Here is a 27,073-nt window from a genome sequence, read left to right on the forward strand (position 1 = left end):
ATGGTCTCCATATATTTTTATCATGCTACAAAATACTGGGGAAAATTTCCAAGAATGATCCTTGAAAGAAGAAAAGTTTTCCACAATTTTTACATTGTGCTAATTAATTTTACTTACTGATGCTTTCTATGCTTAGCCAGAGTAAGCCTATATTCAAGTGTATTAGTGAAAAGAAAATTACCAGACCCTTCTGCCTTGGTGTAAGTGAAGGACAAATTTTCATGCCTTTTTATTGTCTTTTGAAATATCATTGCCTATAACAAAACTTAAGGTACTTCATTTCTGGTAAGCTGCCTACATCATTCCTATGAGTCCACACCAATAAATAAAGTTTACTGGTGATGAAGGTCATTACCCCTCCTACCTTCTCCCACTGTATCTTCTCCCCTGGCCACTCCCAGGCTACTGAAAAAAGGCTTGAGATGGCCCTCTGAAGCTGTGCTGTCCAATAGAACTTTCCATGATGGTGAAAATATTCTATATTTGCAGTGTCCTATATCGTAGTCCCTAGCCAAGTGTGGCTACTGAGCATGTGAAATGTGGTTATTGCAACTCAGAAACTAAATTTTAAATATCATTTTATTTTCATTAATTTAAATAGTCCATACGTGGCTAGTGGCTAACACAGACAGAACATTTCTATCATTGCAGAAAATTTTATTGGACAATGTGGATCTAAAGTGTCTATACACGAGCAAGAGTCTTGAGATTTACCCCATACCTGACCATGAGCCTGGCTTCATCATTTGCACTGAGCTGAAAGGGGCCTCCAAGAGGTTTTGTTTCTGTTTTTAAATACTATAGCATCAGGATAAAAGGAGCTGGGACAGGGTAGGGGCACATTTCTAAAGCGTTGACATCTGTAGTCGTCTCTGACCACATCAGCATTTTCATTGGCCTCTGTACCATAGAGGCCCAGAATATTTAACCAGGAAGGAACCATAAGGACTTCCAGTTCAACTGCCCCTCTTTACAGAGTAGCAAGCTGAGGAGCAGTGACTTAGTGACGTGGGAAAGCTAACACCCCAGTTAGTAACTGAGTTGGTCTGCTAACTCCCAAACCAGCCAGTCCTCTTACCTGGCTGGGTGCAGACCCATTCTGGGAGGCCAGGGCAAATCATTTTTTTCTTTCATTCCTTCAAAACGTATGTATCGTGTGTTTCCTGTGTGCAAGGATTGTCATGTGTAGGGCAGACAGGGTGGAAGACATGAGTTGCCTCTTGGTGGAGGGGGTGGTGTTTGTCATCTGGTCAAAAAGGGCCATATAGTGTGTGACCCATCATCCCAGTTTGCCCGGGACTGTGCCAGTTTTAGCACTAAATGTCCCACATCCCAAGAAACTCCTCATTTTCAAGCAAATCAGGATAGTCCATCCTAAGATTGATTGATAACATCACTGATCTCCTGGCATCCAGATGAAGCAAAGACTCAAGTCAAGTACCACACTTGGGTGGGTGGCTCATGCTTTCGCTTTATAGACCCGAAGAAAAAGATGTTTCCTGGGGGTAATGGCCTGGCATTTTCTCCTTCATCTGCATTCAATTGTTCTCATCAACCAGCAACCTGCTGGCAGCCCTGCTTTTAAATGGACCATGCCTCCTTGCAGAACATTACCTCTTAAAACATACCTTTAAAAAAACCAATAACATGATTTTAAAGAGAGATATGAAGTGATTAATCCACAATGTAGGACTCTGTTCTGGAGGCTGAGAATGGCTGTTACAAGGTAAAGGCATTTATACTGTCGTCAGTCGTCTGCATCGAAAACTGCTTTAGTTGAGGTCTGGGGATTTCTAATGGCCTCTTTAAGAACGTCCTGTTTCCACTAGAGTTGGTCCTAGACAGAAGCACTATTCAGATGCCCATTAAACACCTGGCTACAACAACAAATGGCCAAACCTCAGGATGAGGGAGACGGCAGCGCATAATAGAAAGAGTCCTAGGTTAGGAGGCAGGAATCTGGGTGCTAGTTTTAATTCTGCCGTTAACTGGGCTGTGTGACCTTGGGAAAGCCACTTGCACTCTCTGAGCCTCAGTTTCATCATCTTTGAAAGGGAGATACCAATACCTGCTCTGGCTGCTCTCAGAGGGAGATTGTAAAGAGCCAGTGAAGGAAGGAATGTGAAAAGGCTTTGAAAAGTACAAATTATTGTACAAGGGCAAGATTTATAGAGCAGGTCCTCCATTAGGTGAATCTGACCTTTGGAAAATGTACTGGTGAGTGGAGATGAGGCACAATTACTGGGCCTTGAGATAAATCTTCATTTAAATCACTCACCTTGCTGAAGGGCGAGAAAGGAGACATAAGAAGGCAGAAACGAAACAGCATAAACAAGCACGAGTTTAGAGAAAATATATCGACCGTTTGCATGAAGTCCATACGACCACCATGTCTCATCCTGGCATTTTCTTTTGTAAAAAAGATATAACCTTAATGTAGGCCATTTAAAACCAAACACCAGAATGAGGATAAGATCCCAGAAAGGCAGAAATATGCATTAGACACAGGCTCTGTTAGTATGCGTGTGTCTAGATTCCCTAGCATTGGAATATATGTCTCGAAGTGACGATAAGATATTTCTTTCTTGCTATTTTTGCTTGAATAACAGACATCACAACAATCAGATCATCCTTATCTGAAGCTCAAATCTAATTCCTTTTGCTATATTTTTTTTTACTGATAGTCCCTGTGTCCGTTAGCTACTGCCACGATAATAATACTGCATACCAACCAACCGCCAAACCTCAGAGTCGTGCACCAATAAATATTTACTTTTGCTGTTGAGCCAATGGGTGGTTCTGATGGTCTAGGTTGGGCTCACTCATACGTCTCAAATGGAGCCCAGGTGGTACAGTGGTTAAGCATTCCACCGCTAACCAAAAGGTTGGCAGTTGGGATCCATCAGCCACTCCTTGAAAACCCTGTGGGGCAGTTGTACTTTGTCCTATAGGGTTGCTATGAGTCAGAATTGACTCGATGGCAATGGGGTAATGTCCCAAATGTTTGTAGAATCTAACAGCTCTATCTGCGTATCTCTCCTTTCCCTCTAGCAGGCTAGCCCAGGCATGTCCCCATGGTGAGCAAGGGAGTGATCAGTGAAGACATGCACTGCCTCTTGAGGCCCAAACCAAGAACTGGCACTTCCATTGTGTCCCATTGGCCAAAGCAAGTCACAAGGCCCAGCCCAGATTCAAGGATTATAAACTCACATTGAGAAGGACATGAATATAGGAAAGGGGAAAAATTAGAGCCATTTTTACAATCAATCTACCACAGCTCCCAGTGGCAAAATCCCATCGAAAGATGTAGGCACAAAATCTTAAAAGAAAATGTGCTCAAATGTCACCTGTCCATTCTATCCAAAGACAGAGAGTGGCTTAATGGAGTGTTATGGGCACATGCCTGTGGGGGCGAAGACCTAAATTCTAGCCTGGATTTCATAAATAATTTCCTTTGTGTTCTCGGGCAGATCCCTCGTTCTCTGAGGCTCAGTTTCTTCATCTATAAAATGGTAAATTTGTACTCTTGGGGCCTTACGGCTCTAGGATTCACTGTTCTTGAATATTTTAACTCAAGCAGCTTGGATTCTTCCATCATTTCCCTACAGCAAACTCTTCGAGGCTAATCGTCTTTATGACTATATTAGCAATGGTATAATTTAAAACAGCCCATTATGGTCCTCATTGACTGCGCCTGTATTCAAAGTAAATTTAATCACCAATACATACCCAGTAAAAAAATGGAAATCTCCAGGCCAAGGGGACATCAGCTTCTGGTAAGGAACAAGCCTCTTGAATAAATAAATCTGCTTTGCCCAATATTTCCCCCTTTTGATTTGAAGAGAGACAGTAACCCTTTTTCTGTCATTGAATTAATGTGCTAGAAGTGGCTGTAATTTCTATATAAATCCTGAGATTGCTTCTAATTTACATGTTATATATGAATGTTTATGCATGTGGTGCCGGCCTAATGTTCTCTAGGGATACTCTTGGAAACTGCATGAATCATGTAAACAAAATTAGGCTGAAATAAAAAGAATGTATGATATTTTCTTCACTAGCACTAATTTTTTTTTTTAAGTTTGGTTTTCTCCATAATGGTCTTCCTGCTAACTTTAATTATATTTATGGCACAATTATCCTGTGCCGGGCACATTTTCATGTGCCCACTGCTCATCTGGCAACTGTCTGGCTTGGGGGATGCCTTGAGAGGTGGTGTGCCCCATATGCTATTTGTTGTCCTTGGGGGTGGTAAGGAGGAAGGGGGATAGAAGTATTATAGTGGTATCTGCATGGCCTTTTCTCTCTCCCCTATCCCACCTCCTTTCTCTTCTATGAGGATGAATTCAGGTCATGGGCAAAACTAAAACCAGGTCCAGTGAACTTCCTTTTCCTGTGGTCTCCCCAAAGCACTACTGGAAGACCATTACAGCTGTTAATTAGTGATTTGCCAGCTATCTGCACTAATTTATAGTATAAATGAATGCACATGCATTCTGCTTCTGTCTGCTTTAGCAAAGCATACAGGCTCCATTCTAAACCCAACATGACAAACGTCAAATATGAATTAATTTTTCCCGTCTCTGTATTCAGCCAAAGGTCTGCTCAGTGAGAAGGTTCTGTCTGTGCAGTCACAGTGTGGCCTCTGCCCCATCACACATTGGCAGGGACATCTCCTTCTGAAGCTCTATTTTTCTGGAAGATTCCATCAGAACCAGGGCCTTGAAGGGAGCAGGCTGTTGCTCTTATTCCAGGGGTAATTATCAGCTCAATAGCCTCAATGGTAAGGCCACAGTTCTTTTCAGAAAATTATTGCATTGCTTAACTGTTCCGGGTTGCCTTCATTTTTGTCACGAGAAGATGTCAGAATCTCCTTGGGGCCCCATCCTTGTCTGAATCTCATTTCTACATTAACTGTGTTTGTGATTGCTTTCAATAAGTGAGGCCAATCCCTTCCACAGTTCATCCTAGAGACTACAGATACGCAGGAGTAGAAGTTTGGATTGGCTCATCTCCAAGGTCTAACCTGAGATTCCATTTTGGGGGATATTTTATCATAAATAACTTGCTTTCCATCACTTTCCTTTCAAGCATCACTTCTCTAGGCTAATTCACATAAGGACCAGTTAGAGAAATCTGCCTGTCGTAAAGTAGGATAAAGTTTAAACCAAGTGCTGCTGAATTGATTCTGACTCTGTCAGTGATAGGATAATATCCACACGCCTACAAGGAAGACCAGTTAATACATCTATTATTGAAATTTACACGCCAACCACTAAGGCCAAACTGAAGATTTTTACCAGCTTCTGCAGTTTGAAATTGATTGAATGTGCCATCAGGATGCATTGATAATTACTGGTGATTGGAATGTGAAAGTTGGAAATGAAGAATAAGGATTGGTAGTTGGAAAACATGGCCTTGGTGATAGAAATGATGCTGGAGATCACATGATAGAATTTTGCAAGACCAATGACTTCTTCACCTCAAATACCTTTTTTCACCAGCATGAACGGCGACTATACACATAGACCTCACCAGATGGAATACATAGGAATCAAATTGACTACATCTGTGGAAAGAGACAATGCAAAATCTCAATATCATCAGCCAGAACAAGGCCAGGGGCCAACTGTGGAACAGACCATCAATTGCTCACGTGCAATTTCAAGGTGAAACTAAAGTAAATTAAAACAAGTCCACGAGAGCCAAAGTACAACCTTGAGTATATCCCACTTGAATTTAGAGACCATTCTAAGAAAAGATTTGACATGTTTAACTGTAATGATGGAAGACCAGATGAGTTGTGGAATGACATCAAGGACAGCATACATGAAGAAAGTAAGAGGTCACTAAAAAGACAGGAAAGAAAGAAAAGACCAAGATGGATGTCACAGAGATTCTGAAACTTGCTGTTGAACATTGAGCAAGTAAAGCAAAAGGAAGAAATGATAAAAGAACTGAACAGAAGTAAAAGTAAAAGAACTGAACAGAAGATTTCAAAGGGTGGCTTGAAAAGACAAAGGAAAGTATTATAATGACATGTGCAAAGAGCTGGAGATAGAAAACTAAAAGGGAAGAACACGGTTATTTCTCAAGATGAAAGAACTGAAGAAAAAAATTAAAGCCTCGGTTGCAATAGTGAAGGATTCTACGGGGAAAATATTAAACAATGCAGGAAGCATCAAAAGAAGATGGAAGGAATACAGAGTCATTATATCAAAAAGAATTGTTCAATGTTCAACCATTTCAAGAGGTGGCATATGATCAGGAACAGATGGGACTGAAGGAAGAAGTCCAAGCTGCACTGGAGGCATTGATGAAAAACAAGGCTCCAGGGATTGAGGGAATATCAATTGAGATGTTTTGACAAATGAATGCAGCACTGGAAGTGCTCACTCATCTATGCCAAGAAATCTGGAAGACAGTTACCTGGCCAACTGACTGGAAGAGATCCATATTTATCCCTATTCCCAGAAAAGGTGATCCAATAGGATGTGAAAATTGTCGAACAGTATCATTAATATCACATGCAAGCAAAATTTTGCTGAAGATCGTTCAAAAGCAGCTGCAGCAGTATATGGACAGGGAACTACCAGAAATTCAGGCCGGATTCAGAAGAGGACGTGGAACCAGGGATATCACTGCTGATGTTTGATGGATCCTGGCTGAAAGCAGAGAATACCAGAAAGATGGATACCTGTGTTTCATTGACTATGCAAACGCATTGGATCATAAAAAATTATGGATAATATTGTGAATTCCAGAAAACATAATTGTGCTCATGAGGAACCTACACATAGATCAAGAGGCAGTTCAGACAGAACAAGGGGATACTTCGTCGTTTAAATTCAGGAAAGGTGTGTGTCGGTTGTATTCTTTCACCATGCTTATTCAATCTGTATGCTGAGCAACTAATCTGAGAAGCTGGACTATATGAAGAAGAGTGGGGCATCAGGATTGGAGGAAGACTCATTAACAACCTGCTTTATGCGGATGACACAGCCTTCCTTGCTGAAAGTGAAGAGGACTTGAAGAACTTACTCATGAAGATCAAAGGCCACAGCCTTCAGTATGGATTACACCTCAACATAAAGAAAACAAAAATCTTCATGACTGGACCAATAAGCAACATCATGATAAATGGAGAAAAGATTGAATTTGTCAAGGATTTCATTTTACTTGGATCCACGATCATGGAAGCAGCAGTCAAGAAATCAAAAGACGCATTGCATTGGGCAAATCTGCTGCAAAAGACCTCTTTAAAGTGTTGAAAAGCAAAGACGTCACCTTGAAGACTAAGGTACACCTAACCCAAGCCATGGTATTTTCAATCACATCATATGCATGCAAAAGATGGACGATGAGTAAGGAAGAACGAAGAATTGATGCCTTTGAACTGTGGTGTTGGTGAAGGGTATTGACTATACCATGGGCTGCCAAAAGAACGAACAAATTTGTCTTGGAAGAAGTAAAACTGGAATGCTCCTTAGAAGCAAGGATGGTGAGACTGAGTCTTACATACTTTGGACATGTTATCAGGAGGGATCAGTCCCTGGAGAAGGACGTCATGCTTGATAAAGTAGAGGTGAGTGGAAAAAAGGAAGACCCTCAATGAGATGGATTGACATAGTGGCTACAACAATGGACTCAAGCATAACACCGATTGTGAGCATGGCGCAGGACCAGGCAGTGTTTTGTTCTGTGGTACAGGGTCACTACGAGTCAGAACCAACTCTACGGAACCTAACGACAACGACATGGTGACCCCACGTGTGTCAGAGTAGAACTGTGCTTCACAGGGTTTTCAATAGATGTGATCTTTCAGAAGTAGATTGTCAGGCTTTTCTTTCAAGGCACACCAAAATCCAGGGGTGTTTGGAGCTTCATTGCAGCACACACTTCAGCCAGGAGTCTGGCTGGGTTGAATTTGGGGTTTGTTTGCATCATTAGACTTTGTGCCACTAGATAAAACCTTGGACTTCTAGAACATTATTGAATTTTCCATCATCGTTACATACCCTTTTTCATATGTGGATATTTGTGACAAGTTTCCATTTTTATTAGCCTCTTCTTCTAGAAAGATTTAGCCTTCCAATCATTCGCAGTTTTTAAAAACCAGTTCCTGGAGTTTTCATGAAATTTTAAAGTACCTATCAAGTTTTTTAACTAGAAAGGTCAGATGTAAGATGGAAATGGAAGAATCCATTAAAATATCACCATAGGAAGAGAAATTCTCGGCACTTTTTCCAAAGTCTACCCACCAGAAATGTAATTGCCCTCCCCTGCCCATGTCTAATTATGGCTCCCTATCAAAACCCACCCACCCAGTGACTCTGCAGCAGAAGGTCCTGGCAATTTGCTTCCGTAGATATTATAGCCAAGAAAACTCTACGGAGCACAGTTCTGTGTAACATACGGGGCTGCCAAGCATGCAGAATTGACTGGATGGCAACGGATATCAAGATCCAAGGGCAGACAGAGAGGTGTCAGGGGAAGCATAGCCTGACAGTCCTAGTCCTCAGCGTTGGTCGTGGGTACATACATACATGCAGTGGTCTAGTGCTCCCAGTCCTTGCAGGCCACCCCCACCTCAGCTTCATCCCTGCCCAATCCACCACCCCACTGCCTTGGAGAAACGGAGTACTCACCCCGAGCCTCCTAAATCCTTTTTTTTTTTTTTCGTCAAAATTTAGACATTTCCACAACCCAATATCTTTCAGACCACGCCAACTTTCTTTTAAGCTCCAGGTCTGTTCTCTAAGACTGGCTAATTAGCCTGCCTATACCAGAAGTACCCGTTTTTTATGACCTTTAGAAAACAAAGCCAGGTTTGAGGAAGTGTTGCATGTAAGCTGTCTCCAAAGCCTCAGGAAGGGAACCCCCACCTTCTATACCCACCCCCTCCATCCCAGTGAGATTTGTGGTCTGGTTAGAAGGACCATTTAGATGATGAAAGAAACCAGTGGACAGCCCTTGATTTATAACCAGTGTGATTTTTTTTAATATCCACCAAATTAATATTTTTATGTCTCTTCCCCCATCAAGTTGCTTCGGTTTGAATTTCAACAAGGGGAGCCTGCCAAGATCATGTAGTAAAATACAAACTGGATCATAAATCCCAGCAGGGGTGGGAGAACGTAAGACAGATTGCTAACACCTTAAAAAAAAAAAATTAAACAAAAAAGGCAGGAATTTGCTTTTAAGTATGCCAGGCCCAGCAGGGACTGGGAGAGACAGAGCCTCTGAACGTCTGAATGTGGTTGCTTGGTTTGCCTTCCCAATAACACTTTTCCAAGGACCCTAACCCACAGAAAGCCATCCTGGCAGGCATATCAGGCCCATGGACATTTCAGTGAGTGCCAATGCTGTCCCCTGAAATGTGTGGTAGAGATAAGGCAGAAAGACTCTCCAATGAGCACCTACCAAAAAGTCATCTTTCTGCATCCCTCTCTTTGGAGTTCCCACTCACACAGCTCATCAAAGTCCCCTTTCATTAGTGCCAGGCCAAGGCAAATAAAGGCAGCTGGCAAGAGGGAGTTTGAAGCTGTAAGAAGAAAGCCATGTGTTTCCTTCCTAAGGTTAAAATCATTTCCCGACGAGGCATAAAGAGCTTTAAAAACTTTCTGGATGAATATGCCTTGGAGGGAAACAAGTTGATTACTCTCACACCCTCACTGGGTACCAGCAGGAGAAACAGAAGTCCTTATTTGGTTGGTTTTTATAACAGGTTTACTCTATTTGAGCATATATGGCAAAGTAAACGCCCTTATAACCTAGCTTATTATTACACTGATTTGGATAAACCACAGGTCAAATCATGTCAGCCGAAACATAACCACCACCCAGAGCAGAAGTCTGATATAACTCGGTGGAGAGCCTATAAAACAAATGTTAGTCCTGACTGTCACCACCAGTGTTACAAAGGTGTTTCACTAATCCTCCTCGGTGGACAACACTAAATCCTTGGGCGATGTTGTCTTTTCATACTGTGACTTGCGTATCGCTGGGTCTTAGGACACACAATTTGATCAGGGAAGCCAGATGCCCGACACTTTGCAGCTGTAATGCATGACATCGCCAGCTGTACAACTTCTCCAAGAATGGAGTTTCACAGGGCACACTGATGGGCCGAATTGCCCTATCTCACAACCATGTTGAGGGATGGACTCTTGTTTTACTCACCCTGGTTCCAGAGCGGAATCCATCGCTGAGACTTTTAGAAACTTTGCAGGAAAATAGAAAGGTTCAGCTCCCAGGAAGAACCAAAGGGGTATGTGAAGAGAATTAAGCTGAACTGAAACGCATAGAGGAACTAGGAATCTTCTTTTACTTTCAGGACATAAACATTTCAAATTTACCAGTTATGGCCATTTAGTTACAACTTTAGAAAGAGACCACCACTCGTCTGTCCATTTGTTGTACTGTGGTGGCTTGGTTATTGCTGTGATGCCGGAAGTTATGCCATCAGTATTTCAAGTACCAGCAGGGTCACCTATGGTGGACAGGTTTCAGTGGAGCTTCCAGACTGAGAAAGACTAGGAAGAAGGTCCTGGTGGTCTACTTCTAAAAAAATTGGCCAGTGAAAACCTTCTGAATAGCAGCAGAACATTGTCTGACGTAGTGCCAGAAGATGAGGCCCTCGGGTTGGAAGGCACTCAGACAATGACTGAGAAAGTGTTGCCTCCTCAAAGTAGAGTCGGCCTTAATGACGTGGGTGGGGTCAAGCTTTCAGGACCTTCGCTTGCTGATGTGGCACGACTCAAAATGAGAAGAAACGGCTGGAAACATCCATTAATCATCAGAATGTGGAATGCACAAAATATGAATCTAGGAAAATTGGGAGTCATCAAAAATGAAATGGAACTCTTGAAGATGGATATCTTAGGCATTAGTCAGCTGAAATGGACTGGCGAATTGGCTATTTTGAATTGGACAATCATATGGTCTTCTATGCTGGTAAAGACAAATTGAAGAGGAATGGCATCGCATTCATCATCAAAAAGAACCTTTCAAGATCTATCCTGAAGTACAATGTTGTTAGTGATAGGATAATATCCATATCCCTACAAGGAAGACCAGTTAATACAACTATTATTCAAATTTATGCATCAACCACTAATGCCAAAGATGAAGAAATTGAAGATATTTACCAATTTCTGCAGTCTGAAATTCATCAAACATGCAATCAAGATACATTGGTAATTACTGGTGATTGGAATGCAAAAGTGGGGAACAAACAAGAAGGATCAGTGACAGGAAACTATGGCCTCAGTGATAGAAATGACGCCAGAGATCAAATGAGAGAATGTTGCAAGACCAGCAACTTATTCATTGGAAATGCCTTTATTCAACAACATAAATGGTGACTATACACATGGACCTCGCCGGAAGAAATGCACAGAAATCAAATCAGCTACATCTGAGGAAAGAGAGAATGGAGATGCTCGATACCATCAGTCAGAACAAGGCATGGGGCCAACTGCAGAAGAGACCATCAATTGCTCATATGTAAGTTGAAGTTGAAGAAAATTAAAAGAAGTCTGCAAGAGCCAAAGTGTGACCTTCAGGATATCCCACCTGAATTTAGAACTCATCTCAAGAATAGGTTTGACTCATTGAACACTAAAAGGCAAAGACCAGACAAGTAGTGGGATAGCATTAAGGATATCATACATGAAGAAAGGTCATTAAAAAGGCAGGAAAGAGAAAAAAAGACCAAAACGGATATCAGAAGAGGCTCTGAAACTAGCTTTTGAACGTAGAGTAGCTAAAGCAAACAAAAGAGATGAGCAGAGAATTTTAAAGGGCAGCTCAAGAAGACAAAGTAAAGTATTACAATGAAATGTTCAAAGACCTGGAGTTATAGAACCAAAACAGAAGAACATGCTCGGCATTACTCAACCTGAAAGAGCTGGAAAAAAAAATTCAAGCCTCAAGTTGTAATATTAAAGAATTCTACGGGCAAAGTATTGAACAATAGAGAAAGCATCAAAAGAAGAGGGAAGGAATATAGAGTCACTGTACCAAAAAAAAAAAAAAAATTGGTTGGCGTTCAATCATTTCAGGCGATAGCATATGATCAAGAACGAACGGTATTGAAGGAAGAAGTCCCAAACTGCACTGAAGGCACTGGGGAAAACAAGGCTCCAGGAATCAATGGAATACTAATTGAGATGTTTCAACAAACAGTGCAATGCTGGAGGTGCTCACTTGTCTATGCCAAGAAATTTGGAAGACACTTACCTGGCCAACCAACTGCAAGAGATCCATAGTTACGTCTATTCCCAAGAAAGGTGATCCAACAGAATGTGGAAATTATCGGACGATATCATTAATGTCACACAGAAAGATCATTCTGGAGATCATTCAAAAGTGGTTGCAACAGTACATTCCCAGGGAACTGCCAGAAATTCATGCCCAATTCAGAAGAGGACATGGAACAAGGAATATCATTGCTGATGTTAGGTGGATCCTGGCTAAAAGCAGAGGATACCAGAAAGATGTTTACCTGTGTTTTATTGACTATGCAAAAGCCATTTGACTTTGCAGATCATAACAAATTATGGATAACATTGTGAAGAATGGGTATTCCAGAACACTTAATTGTGCTCATAAGGAACCTGTACATAGCTCAAGAGGCAGTCATTCAAACAGAACAAGGAGATACTGTGTGGTTTAAAGTCAGGAAAGATTTGGTCAGGGTTGAATGTTTTCAGTATATTTATTCGATCTGTATGCTGAACAAATAATCCAAGAAGCTGGACTATATGGAGAAGAATGGGCATCAGGATTGGCGGAAGACTCATTAAAAACCTGCTCTTTGCAGATGACACAACCTTGCTTGCTGAAAGTGAAAAGGACTTGAGGCACTTACTGATGAAGATCAAAGACCACAGCCTTCAGTATGGATTACACCTCAACATAAAGAAAACAAAGATCTTCACAACTGGATCAATAAGCAACATCATGACAAATGGAGAAAAGATTGAAGTTGTCAAGGATTTTGTTTTACTTGGATCCACAATCAACACCCATGGAAGCAGCAGTCAAGGAATCAAATGATGTATTGCGTTGGGCAAATCCGCTGCAAAAGACCTCTTTAAAGTGCTAAAAAGCAAAGATGTCACTCTCATACGCATGCAAACACTGGGCGATGAATAAGGAATAACGAAGAAGAGTTGACGCCTTTCAATTGTGTTGGTGGAGAAGAATATGGAATATACCATGGACTGCCAAAAGAACAAACAAATCTGTCTTGGAAGAAGTATAACCAACATGTTCCTTAGAAGCAAGGATGGCAAGACTACATCTCACGTACTTTGGACATGTTATTAGGAGGGATCAGTCCCTGGAGAAGGATATCATGCTTGATAAAGGAGAAGGTGAACAAAAAAGAGGAAGATCCTCAACAAGATGGATTGACACAGTGGCTCAAGCATAACAATGATTGTGAGGATGGTGCACAACTGGGCATTGTTTCATTCCATTGTACGTGGGGTCTCTGTGAGTCTGAACTGACCTGAGGGCATTTAACAATAACAACAAAACATGCATGCAAAAGCTGGACAATGAATAAGGAAGACTGAAGAAGAATTGATGCACTGAATTATTGTGCTGGTGAAGAATATTGAATATGCCATGTACCACCAAAAGAATGAACAAATCTATCTTGGAAGAAGGGAAGATGGTAAGACTTTGTCTCACATACTTTGAACATGTTATAAGGAGGGAGCAGTCCTTGGTGAACGACATCATAGTTGGTAAAGTAGGGGGTCAGCAAAAAAGAGGAAGACCCTCAATGAGATGGATTGACACAGTAACTGTAACAACCGGCTCAAACATAGCAAAGATTGAGAGGATGGGGCAGGACTGAGCAGTTGTTCTGTTGTACATAGGATCACTATGAGTCAGAACCAACTTGACAGCACCTAACAACAACAACATAGAAAGATAATTTTATAATTAGCCTATGTATATATAAGTTACACATATAATAATATAGTATATATATTAATATATATTTATGTATTTTGAAAAATAATTATGTTTAGTTTTTAGTTTAATAACCTGAAACTTCAACACACTCAGCTCTCTCACATAAGTCTCCAAATCCGAATGCAGGTGAAAAAAAAATTTTTTTTTTGTTATAAAGGACATTAGTAGGACAATTATTGAACTGAATAAGGTCTGTAAGTTAGATAATAATATTGTGTCAATGTTAATTTCCTGAAATTGATAACAACACTATGGTGATGTAAATGAACTTGGGAAATACACACTGAAGTATTTAGTTAAAAGTGCAGCATGTTCACAAAAAAAAAATAATAATAACACACCCACAGAGAAATGATAAAGCAAACATGGTAAAATGTTAACATTTGGGGAATGTAGATGAAGGGTATACAGGAATTCTTGGTACAATTTTTGCAACTTTTATGTGGATCTAAAATTATTTCTAAATAAAAAGTCTTTTTTTTTTTTTTTTTTATGTCTTCCTGATCAGGCCCTTGAAGCCACTGTCTCTTATTTAAAATCAGAGTCTGTACTGTAGACTGTATCTGTAAGTTCCTCTGGTTGCTTCCTCATATCAGTCTAAAAAGGATTTGATGTAGGTTCTTACTATTTCAAATATCATTTAGAACCCTGAAATGTGAAGGAAAACAGAGGGGTGGGGAGCCAGCTACAAGACTGGAACCATACCAGTTGCTGTCAGTTAAGTGAATGCCCAGAGAAGATTCGGGAAGCAGAAGACCTGGACTCTAGACCTCTGGAGTTCCAAACTATAGGGCATTTACCTCTATGGACCTCAATTTCCTCATCTCTAAAATGTTGTTGTTAGTTGCGGTCAAGTCGCACCCAACTCATGGTGATCCCATGCACAGTGGAACAAAATGCTACCCTATCCTACACCATCCCCATGATGTTGCCAATTGGACTGATGTGATCCATAGGGCTTTCACTGGCTGATTTTTGGAATTAGATCACCAGGCCTTTCTTCCTAGTCTTTCTTAGCCTGGAAGCTCTGCTAAAGCCTGTTCAGCATCATAGCAACACGCAAGTCTCCAGTGACCAACAGGTGGTGGCTGTGAATGAGCTGCATTGGCAGCGCACAGAACCTGGGTCTCCCACATGGAAGGCAAGGATTCTACCACTGAACCACACAGCCTCATCATCTTTAAAATAAGGGGTATAAAAGCAGGGCACTGAAGACCATCAATGTAGGATGTTTTGTAAGGTGGCTGACCATTAACACATGCTTGGTCAGTGGTTTCTGGTCTCAGCTTTGCCACCTCTCCCAGCCTCAGCTTCCTCTCTGGAGCAATGGGACATGGTAGGGGTCGAAGTCAGCTCTGCATTTTCTGAGTGTCTACAAAAGTCCAGTGGGGAAGGCATTGACCCCCAGGGCTCTGTGTGGACACCTGGAGGGACCTTCTTCACACCCTTCATGCAGTCTCTGTGTGTTTTTCTTCCGTAATGGAAACATCCCAACCGCACTCCTTTCTCCTGATCAAATCCCATTTGAGCTGAAGGCCTGCTGACATTTATAGCCCAAATCTGCTTTTCAGAGGGAATATACCATGGCTTTGAGCTAAACATGTGGGCTCCAGCCTTGAATTGAAATGAAGATTGTGCTTTCTTCTTTCTCTCTCTGACCGCAAACATTCTGCCGCCATCAGAAATGGATGCATCTGAGTGCAAAATGTCTGTTCCCTGCACCCTTCAAACGAACATGGTCCAGGTTGTGAACATAAGTGCTCATGTGTGTCACACAAGCACGTTCACACACATACACACCCGCACATTCTCAGCACAGTGGATTAACCAGTAAGCAAGTTACGCGTGGGCTAACTTGTGTATTTACTGGTCTGTAGTTCACAATTTCAAATGGTTTTTTTCCACCACATTTAACGTGGTGAATAAAAACATGAATTTGGGCACTACGGATTAGTAAATAAACACAAGTAAGCCCAAGTGTACCTTGCATATTGGATCATCCTTCCCGGATTCTCAGCTTGTAAAAGTCAACCACCCCGTTGAATACCTGAACACCGGCTGCTCAGCGAGCACGGTCCCCTTTCTGTAACTTTTGGGGATGCAGACAGTGGCCTGTCGTTCAGCACGTGTGTAGCTTGAACCGGCGATAAACTGAGGTGTTAATCCTGATGCAGGACAGCACCTGCAGCACGGGGAAGAACGTCTCGGTAGACGACACACATATAAATCACATTTATTTTCATAGCACATTTAAATAACGTTTTGGCCCTGGGGATTTTTTGCCAAGTAATGAAGCATCATCCAATGAGCATCTGCGACGTTGCTGAAATCTGCAGTGCACCCTCACGGCAGAGGCACAAACCCGTGATTTATACGGATGTCGTCGGGTGGTACAGGGGCTTCCTTTCCTTTGCAAAAGACATCGCTGTGCATCCGGATTAGAGATGAGATTTATCTGCAAAATAAACAAAGACCAGGTCCCTGTTTTCTCCCTTAATCACACAAGACATGAAGCACACCCATGCGGTCTCCCGCACCACACACCCGCTCCACCACGCAAGCAAGCACGCACGCACGCACACAACACAGGCGTACTATGAGATTAAAAAAAAATCAAATCCGTTATTGTTAAGTCGGTTCTAACTCATAGCGCTCCCATGTGTTAAAGGAGCAGCACCGTTCCATTTCTTGGCTGCAATCTTTTCGGAAGCAGAATGCTAGGCCCTTCTTCCATGGCACTGCTGGGTGGGTTGAATTGACAACGTTTCAGTTTGCAGATGAGTGCAAGCCATTTGCACCACCGAGAGACCTTTGTTATGAGATAAACCAAAAACCAAGCCAAACCCATTGCCCTCCAGTCGACTCTCACCCATACCAACCCTACAGGACAGAGTGGAACTGCCCCCACAGTTTCCAAGGAGCGCCTGGTGGATTGAACTGCTGACTTCTTGGTTAGCAGCCTTAGCCGTTAACCACTACGCCACCAGGGTGACAGGAGAGCAAAAAATAATGATAAAAGATGATCATATGTAAGTTGATAAGGAATTCTTTTTTTTTTTTGTTTTCCACAGCAGTTCCTTGGAGGAGGGTTCTAGTTTCTGGGCCTCAGCTGCACCTCTACACGGATGCTCGGCACACATGAGCGTGGACCGCAGCCTCCAGATGTTTGAAAGGGCCACAAAGCGGAGAGAAATCAAATCCCTTCCACACTTTGCAAGGTGGTGGTGCAATTCTAGTTCACCTGCCACTTTCTATTTTGTTGTTTTGAGGAAAAATATGACCTCATTCTAACAAGATTTCCCTTCGGAAGATCATGTGGGCGGTTGCCCTGACCCACTTCTATGATGAATTGCAAACTGTTCTGTTGAAACCCTCCTGGGTTCTTGTGAAATCAATCTCTCTCTGTCTTTCTCCATCTCCCTCTCTCTCTTCCTTTCTTTTCCTCCTGCCTTCTTTCCTGCCTTCCTGGGCAGTCATTTATTCTCTAGGGCTCACCAGGACTTCGTAACCTCTTAACTTGAACCTACCACCTACCTTACTAAGCGTAGGTGGGTTCTGAGGGTTAGAGGAATATGTAAACTATATTTCAGTGGAGAATAACCCTGTTAAAACATGATTTATCATACATGGATTTAGATATGCTACAGTTCAATCCGCAACTGCCAAAAAACTTCAACTCCATCCAGAAGACACCGAAATGAGAATAATAACTCACGGTGATACAGCACTTTACAGTTAAGAAAATTCATCCCACAAACCTAGGTGGTTGGTAGGGCAGTAGGTAGTAATCTTAAAAATAAGATTACTTTTTACTGTTCAATCACAATCTTAAAAGTAGTCCTTGTGCTTAGAGAAATCACTGCTGCTCCTTGGGCAGAAGGCACTTTACTTTTTGCCTCAAGTGCAGGTGTTTTGGGATCACTGGAGAAGGCAAAAGCAGAAAGTCTCGTGCTTTAATACGGAAGACCACTCCTTGGCTAGCCAAGAGCGGATAACGGACGGCTGGGGGCAGCCCCGAAGGCAGGGATACCAAGCAGCCAGTTTCACTTGACTCAGCCTGGAGTTGAGGTCAGGCTCTCTGCACACCACCTGGATATTTCCAAATAAGCCTTATTTCCGAGAAAACCAAGTTCACATATTTACTGATGTGTACTCCGTTTTCAAGCCAAAGGGTGAACTTTTCATTTGCTCAACCTGACTTTTGTAGAATGGAGAGAGCTTATAATATTATTTTGTGCAAAGTTTGCTGTGCCTTGGGTGAAAATCAGAAGATTTTCGGTTTTTTGTCCAGGTTACAGGTTTGGAGTAAAGAAATGCCAGCCCAAATTTCCCTGTAAACTTTGCAGAAGCCATGTCAAAAAAAGCCCCAAGCAGCCACATCTGTCTTTACATAAATATACGTTTTGCTTCTTGTCATTTGAATTTCACAAATTTCCTCCGGAGAGGCACAGCAGCAATCATACAGCAAGGAAAAAATTAATTTAAGAAGATTATTGCCCTAAATTAACATTTCAAAAATAAATAAATAAGGAAAGCAGCATTGCCTAGCAAGACTAACCCATGACTAGTGGAGAGGGGTTGGCTTGCCCCTAAAAGTAGGGTGACCATGCTTTGCGGTTTGCCTGGGGCAGTTCTAGCTTATGGTGTTGCCCTGGTTTAATTATTAACAGCCTCCTTTTCACACTCACAATTGTCCCAGTTTGGATGCTAAATTACATAGTCACTTTACCTGACAGCTGTGCGAACACTCAGTTGAAATAGGTCTAATTCTTTTAAGGACTTTGAAGACAACCTGAAAGCGAAACTGGAGAAGTTGGAAAAAAAAAAAAAAAGAAGAATTTGTTCAGTCAATTCAATTGTTCAGCCATACAAGATTTGGTGAGATTGTATCTGTTTTGTTCATGTAATTCTAATTATGAACTAATAATGTGGAATAGAACTAATTTTATTATAGCCACTAGTATGCAATAAAGCGAATGCACAAAATATAATTTGTTGATTCATGAGGCCCAGAGATAGATTAACTCAAGGCCTCGTGTGGGCAGTGAGAGGAATGCCCATCACTTCCCATCTCACTGAACATCATGTGGGTGGAGGGCAGAAGAGAGCCTGTGTGCAGAGCTTGGTTGGTGAACTGCAAGGAGACAGAAATGCCATCGTAAATAGATCCTGGACAGTGTGAAAGTCAGGCCAATGGGGATGAGTGAGCAATGGACACAGCACCCCACTCAGCTTGAACCCAATGTGGCAAACACATACTGTCCTTGGCGATGGGTGAACCCTGGCCTACTGCCAAAGAAATGGTGTTATTTCTCAATTATTGGGTTTGGTCTCCTTTGTGCAAAGTACAGCTGTGCCTTTTCACACCTAGTAGCATTTGATGCCCTGTTTAAGCAAAAAAAAAAAAAAGCTACTCCATTATATCTACCTTGGTGGCAGGTGAGAAACCAGCATGCCCCAGACAGGAAGTCTGAGATTACAGAGTGCAGCATCTCTGCCTGGTAAGCCCCAGGTTGTCCTCCAAGACTCAGCTCAGACCAGAATGCTCCAGGGCACCTTTGCTGACCACGTTTCTCCTTATGTGGCCCCACTCAAGCCTCTCTCCACAACAAGCACACAGAACTTAAAGCTCTTCCTCAGGATTTCCATATCCTGCTGTTGACGCTTCTGCCATAGCTCTTAATACCCTCAGTGGTGACTGTTTCCTCCTCTGTTTTCCTTTCTAGAACCTTAGCTTCTTGAGGCCAGTGATGACATTGCTCTTCTCTGCACTTCCCTTGTCTAGCCTGGTGTCTTGCATACACGCACTTGGTCCTTATTTGTAGAATGAATAGACGGACCGGCTGAGAACCCATCTGGAAACAAAAATAGCAAGTGTTGTTAGGTGCCAGCCCCAATCCATGGCAACCTTACATAGAACAGAACAAAACTTCGCCATGTTCTGCACCATCTTCATGATCGTTGATATGCTGGAGTCCATTGTTTTGGCTATGTGTCAGTCCATCCCACTGAGGGTTTCCCTCATTTTCGCTGACCCTCTGCTTTACCAAACATGATGTCCTTTTCCACTGATTGGTCTTTCCTGATGACATGTCCAAAGTAAGCGAGTCAAAGTCTTGCCATCCTTGTTTCTGAGGAGTGTTCAAGTTGATTTTCTCCTAAGACCGATTTGTTTGTTCTTCTGGAAGTCCACGGTGTAGTCAGTATGCTTCATCAACACCACAGTTCAAATGCATCAATTCTTCTATCTTTCCTTTTCATTGTCTGACTTTTACATGCTTATGAGGAGACTGAAAAGACCATCCATGGCTTGGGTCAGGCTCACATCATTAGTCATCAAAGTAACATCTTTGTACATTTACTAAGCACTTAGTACACGGCATGGTATATTTTAAGTGTTTTATACACATATCTCACTTAAGTCTCACAGTACTAGAGGTAGGGATAATTATTTTCCTCATTTCGAGATGACAGATAAGAAGTTAAGCAACATTCAAGGTCACACAGCTAGTCTTCATTAAACTCTACTTAACAGTTTTACACCAAGGAAACATTCCATAAAATCTTAGATTTAAAGAGATTGCAGATTTATGCTTCGCCTTCTGCATTATCTTTGTCTTCTAAACACAGTGTTAAGAGGTTTGGTGCAAAACAATGTGAAAAAAATCCGTGTCCTTTATGAAGTTCATTATCTGGATCTCAGAAAAATGAGATGGATGTCCTATAAGAATGGTGGCTGTAGATAGTTCACAGTTTTAGCAAAGACAGTCACCCAAGAGGCAAATGAACCCAGCTCCACAATTTTGTTATTGGTAGCTGCCACCAAGTCAGTAGATGAGCAACCTATTTTGCTGATGAGCAAATCAGGGCACTAGAAGTGGGTGATGGAATTGGTTCAGCTCAGGTCTTTCTGACTCCAAAGTCACTTCTCTCAACTGCTACTTTGTTCTCCCACCTGGCTACTATGCCCCTGCTTCAACTGCATTTTCCAAAACAAATTATTATCAGCCCCAGAATCACAGGGTTCTCGGAAATATTGGCCCCAAATGGAGGGTTCCATTAACATTGTTAGTTTTGTTACCATCCTAGCAGGGAGATGTTTGACAGAGCTGCCCACATGTACAGGCTACCTGCTAGGTGCCAATCACATTCCATAGGTCTTCTTCAGCCCTGTAAGGTAGGTAGTATTATGCCCATTTTACTGGTGAAAAAACCAAGGCTGAGGGAGGTTATGTGACCTGCCCAAGGTTGGCAGTGGCCAAGTCAGGGTTTTAACGAGGTCCTGTCAAGCTCCAGAGCTCAGTCCTTTTCTTTCTGCTATGCCCCCTCCTCATATTTTGAGGATCTCCATAAGCACCAGTGACTGTTCTCACAAGTCAAGAGAGATCATTTTAGAGGGCACACTGTCATTTCACTGAAAATCTGTTATCTGCCTCAGCTGGTTCCCCTCCAGCCCACCTTCCATAGGCTGCCAGGCTGCTCGTGTACCTATCCTACCTAAACCCTTCAAAGGTCCCCAAGGCTCTCGATATGAAACACCTCAGCTAGTACTGCGTGCTGGAGTCCCCACTGACCTCTCTAGGGGCTCATTCCCGGTCACCACCACCACCCCCGCCACACACCCTTGCTATAAAGAAGCTTTTGCTGTTCTCTTTGCCTATGACAATTCCTGTTCCCTTAACGCCCTTGCTCCTTTTTCACACGTTGCTAACTCCTGTCTTCCAAGATCAAGGTCAAGAGCATATCCTCCAGGAAGCCTCCCCTGATTCCTCCGCCCACTGGAGCCTCCCTTAGAGGCCTCTCCTGCTGCACCCTGCTCTCTTCCAGTATCCACCCCACTGATTGGGATTCCACTGGGTGGGAATTGTGGGTGTTGCTGCCATGTCTCTCCCTCTTGGGCCTAGAGCTCCTGAAGTTCAGCAACTTTTCCTATGCCAGGGCCTAGTATAGTACCTGCACACTTTAGCCATACATTCAATGTTCATGAATGAAATTAAATTGACTTTTATTATCATAGAGGGGAATGGAAGAAGAAAAGTGCCCCCCCCTTCATAACATTTCACAATTTTGGCTGCAGCATTTAGAGCTAAGCCAGATTTATCAGTAGATTCTAAAGTCTAAAATTCCCTTTGATTATATTTCACCATTTTTACTTCCCTAATCAGTATAATTTAACTAGTTTTCCTTTCCTTGGAGTACTAATATCCTTATTGAAATACATTTCAACAATACTTTTTTAAATGATAAAATTCTGTCTTTTGGAATATTTTAATTTTTCACACAATCTTCATTCTTATTTCAAAGACCAGCTCTGTACATCTTTTACTTAAGTGAATGGGTTTCAAGAAAAAAATAATGACTCAATTATTATGTGCAAAATTAATCTCTAAAATTAAAAACGGTCCTTTGTCCAACTGATTTACAAAGACCATCTTAATGAGCAAAAGAGACTGTATAATCTCCTTCTGAAAAATAAAAAGCCAATAATTTTGGGGGGGTGGTGCAAAAGAATTTCTTTTCAAGATAACACATGGTTTCAGTTTTAAAACAGTGTTAATGTTCAAATTTATTTTGACATTGTGGCAGTAACCCATCTGATAAACAGATGGAAGAAAAGAGTTCCAGACTATTCCACCCCCCATCCTCCTCCAAATAAGACTGGCTCCCAAAGCCCCAGACTCATAAATTAATGAGGGATGATGCTAATATCTAGAACAGGACAAAATTTCAGGCCTCGACAATTCCACGGAAGAGGCACCAGGGGGCACTGTAGGACCACGTTTCGTGATTTCAGGCGCCATTTTCCTCTCGCGGTTGGAAAATCATTTTTTGGAAAAAATTGTTAACCGTCTCAGTCCCGGACGTCATTTTATTTATTACTTTCGATATGCTATCGCTGCTAATCTTAACAAGCCAGGATTGGAAGGTTATTTTAAAGGACAATACCCTAAAAAGAGACCCACGATCAGGTTTCCCGTTCCTTTTATCTCCCTGTAGAAAAAAAAGAATATCGCCCTGTGTGTGTGTGTGTGTGCGCGCGCGCGCGCGCTAACGTTTTATTGTTAGCAAACATTTATAATTGAAGTAACCACTCAAGGAATCTATAACAAAAGGCAAGCTCTTCCCCCGCCCCCCGCCCCATCTTGATATTTCAGGCAAAAAGATTGTTTTCATTGTTATTGCCTGTGTGACTGTCTTCATGCATTTTTTCACTCAGTAGGCAAATATTTGTTGAAGCTCTTTAAGTGCCAGGCCTATGGCAGGCCCTGGGGATGCCGTGGTACAGGAGCCCTGGCTGCTCCTTGGGGTCATAACCCTGGTGAGAAGGCAGTTCTTTTCTTTCCTGCAGGCTGTAGTCTTGTTGGAGCCCTGGTGGTGCAGTGGTTAAGAGCTACATGCTGGTAAATAGGCGTTGGCAGTTCAAACCTACAGCTGCTCCTTGGAAACCCTGTAGGGCAGTTCCACCCTGTCCTATAGGGTCACTACCAGTTGGAATCAACTAGTGGGCAACGGTTTCTTTTCTTTCTTTCTTATTTTATAGTCTTGTTGTTAGCTGCCTTCCAGTCACCTCTACTCATGGCGATTGCATGTGTTCCATAAGGTTTTTCATTGGCTGATTTTCAAAAGTAGATCGCCAAGCCTTTCTTCCTAGTCTGTCTTTGTCTGGAAGCTCTGCTGAAACCTGTTCAGCCTCATAGCGACACACAGCCCTCTACTGACAGACATAGGTGCACTGGCCAGGAATTGAACCCAGGTCTCCTGAATGGAAGGGGAGAATTCTACTACGAAACCACCACTGTCTCCTGGTTTTAGTCTTAGAGCACCAAAATCTGTGAGTGTGAAGTGACACTCTTGTTTAGATCATTTCTCTTTTCACTGCCCTCTAGAAACATACATTTTTCAATAGCAAGTAATAAAATCCCTGCTTTCTAAATGTGGGGGTCTTAGACTGAGCATGGAGGATTAAAACTCTCTTGCTGAAACTGTATGCTAAGTTGCTGAATTTTTGTTAATCAAATACAACGGATGCTTGTGGGGGTTTGGATTTGTCCACCTCTTTCAAACTGAAAGGTTGGCAGTTCAAATCCACCAGCCACTCCGCAGGAGAAAGATGTTGCAGTCTGCTTCCGTTAAGATATGTAGCCTTGAAAACCCTATGGGCAGTTTTACTCTGTCCTATTGGGTCGTTTGGAGTAGAAGTAGGCTTGACATCAGTTGGGTTTTTTGGTTTTCAAATTCCCATGTCAGGGTCAATTACATCAAAGTTGAGCGATAGACTAAGCATACAATGGTCGTACAGTGGCATAGGATGGAGAACTTCTCTTGACCCAGCTTGTTCCTACTCGGCAGTCCTGACACCAGGGCTGGTCAAAGTGGGACACTGGACACCTGTTTATTTCTTCACCTTTCTCCCTACACTCTCTGACTTCATAGTCCCGATGGTTTGTGAAAACCCAATGAGAACATACTGTGATATGGATATTTACGTTCATTATTATCTCATTTAATCCTCACAGTGACCCAACAAGATATCCCCATTTCCCAGCTGAGCAAACTGAGGCTTGAGGAAGTTAATTCCTTGCCCAAGATCACACAACCAGGATCCAGATCCAAGTTTGTTCACCTAAAAAGGTCTGCGCTCTCTGCTAAACCAAAAACTCGTTGCCATTGAGTCAATTCCAACTCACGGTAACCCTATAGGGCAGGGTAGAACTGCCCCCATAGAGTTTCTAAGGAGCAGCTGGTGGATTCAAACTGCAGACCATTGGGTAGCAGCCGAGCTCTTAACCACTGTGCCATCAGGGCTCTCGCAGTCTGTTACTCAATGCAAAACTGTCAAATAAAGAACCCAAAGACTGAAAATGAACCACTATCAACTGACTCGCATCAATGCTCAGTTTGAAGGTGGTGTGGCAGATACAGTTATATATATAAAAAAACAGGAAACCCAGTTCCGTGGAGTTAATTCCCACCGTATAAGACAGAGTAGAACCACCCGATGCAGTTTCCAAGGAACGCCTAGACGGATTCAAACTGCTGACCCTTATGGTTACCGGTGGTAGCACTTAACCACTACACCACCAGCATCTCTGTAAAGGCTTGCCTAAATCCATCCTATCTTCTTTCTGCACACACAGCTGGACTACATTTCCCAGGCTTCCTTGCAGTTAGGTGTGGCCATGTGAGTGGCTTCTAGCCAAAGGCAGGGGAGCAGAAGTGGGCACCCCACTTACAGGGTTGCCCATTAAAATCTTCTGCACAATCCTTCACTCTCCCTGTTTTTACCTGTCTTGGGTAGATGCAGAGGAATCAACAATGAACTTCAAGACCCTAGGGGATGGTAGAGCCACAGAATGAAAAAAGATTGGGTCCTCGAATCATTGAAGGAGCCCTGGTGGCGCAGTGGTTAAGCACCTGGCTGCTAACTGAAAGGTTGGCAGTCGGAACCCACCAGCCACTCCAGGGGAGAAAAATGTGGCACTGTGCTTTCTTAAAGATTACAGGCTTGAAAGCCCTATGGGGCAGTTCTACTCTGTGCTATGGGGTCGCTATGAGTTGGGATCAACTTAAGGGCAATGGGTTTGGTTTTGAACCGCTGAGTGGAAGGTGCCCACCAAACACTGACATTAAATGGTCCCATAGCAAGATACAAATTTCTATTCTGTTAAGCACCTCCTTCAACCCCTGGAGGCCCTGCCCCCTCCCACGCATCATTATATGCAGAAGCTAAACCACCTGGACCAGAAGAGATGTGGCCCAAACTCTTGCCGTCCAAGAATTTTTCACATAACACCTTTCCTCCACTCTGCTTGGCAGCTAGAGACAGATATGCCCCTCTCAACCATGGCGGCGCCATGTAAGATGCACCAGTCAGGAGGGTGGGTGTCTTCCAGTGCCTCTGCCCTGGCGTGTCACAATGCCCTCAGGGCTGGATTAAGGCATGGGAGGGCCTCAAGCACTGATACTCTGTTTACTCACACAGTCCCTCGGAACATGTGAGTTAGATATATGCAAGCATATATATGTGTGTACATGCCTTAGCTACCCATGATGTAACCTCATTTTAAATGTGACTATAATACAAGGGTGGAAACCCTGGTAGCGGAGTGGTTAAGAGCTATGGCTGCTAACCAAAAGGTCAGCAGTTCAAATCCACCAGGTGCTCCTTGGACACCATATGGGGCAGTTCTACTCTGTCCTATAGGGTCGCTATGAGTCAGAATCGGCTTGCCAGCAACGGGTTTGGTTTTGAATAATACTAGTGATTGAATGAAAAAGTGGCATATGCCTTTTTAGCAGAATGAGATGAACTGGATTCTAAAATTTTTAGTGGATATGGGGTATAAAGATTTTTACTATAGACCACATTTTCTACAGAAAGAACATTCCATATATTCTACAACAAAGCAAATGAATCTGTGAATTGGTTCAACAATCAATGTAAAATTCTGTTGATCTCCCACAATGGAAAATGAAAACTTTCACCAGTTTTGCTTTCAACGGCTAATACTTCAATTTTGAGGCTTGTTTCGTAATAAATGCTATAATTATAAATGAATAAATAAAATGATGCCATAAAAGATCTAATGATTAGAAAACAAATATTACAACAAATCACTTATTTTTAGATAGCTCTTTCATCTCTACATGTTATAATTAAGAACATTTCTTTCTAGTCTTTGCTCTTAGAAATTCTTCAGTGATTTTGTCACAGCTAAGCTGCTGAACAATATTGACTTCCATACATAATAGGGATAACGAATTGAATCTTGAATCATTGTTGTACACCTGCTTTACCTTGTGTCTTGTCTGCTTGGCATCTATCGGTTTTTGCTTTGGACAAGTGGTGGCCCTGTTTTGTTGACGCTCTAAGCGTGTGCTTATGTTGCTTATTGGGTAATCTGCCCCTGCCTGCCCTCCTCCTGACCCTTTGCAGTTTGGGTGGGAATATAGGCATTCTCCACCAAGACCTAGAAAATAGTTAGGAATCAGAAGAATAACTAGGAGGAACTCTACTCTGACAGCACTACCGCTTCAAACGGTGCCATTAGACAGACTTGAGATATTATTATAAAAT

General features: G+C 42.3%; 1 long non-coding RNA gene across 2 annotated transcripts in view; it reads right to left on the reverse strand.

Annotated features, from left to right (window-relative positions):
* Nucleotides 1-16,218: 16,218 nt before the first annotated feature.
* Nucleotides 16,219-27,073, reverse strand: part of LOC126081421 (uncharacterized) — a 78,508-nt gene continuing 67,653 nt past the window's right edge. For both annotated transcript variants that reach the window (XR_007518393.1, XR_007518392.1), the window contains exons 4-5: nt 18,725-18,799; nt 16,219-16,450 (exon numbers count right to left, since the gene is read on the reverse strand). This is a non-coding gene — a long non-coding RNA (uncharacterized LOC126081421). The remainder of the gene's footprint in view (nt 16,451-18,724; nt 18,800-27,073) is intronic.

This window comes from Elephas maximus, chromosome 8, assembly GCF_024166365.1.
Source record: "Elephas maximus indicus isolate mEleMax1 chromosome 8, mEleMax1 primary haplotype, whole genome shotgun sequence".
Classification (NCBI taxonomy): Eukaryota; Metazoa; Chordata; class Mammalia; order Proboscidea; family Elephantidae; genus Elephas; species Elephas maximus.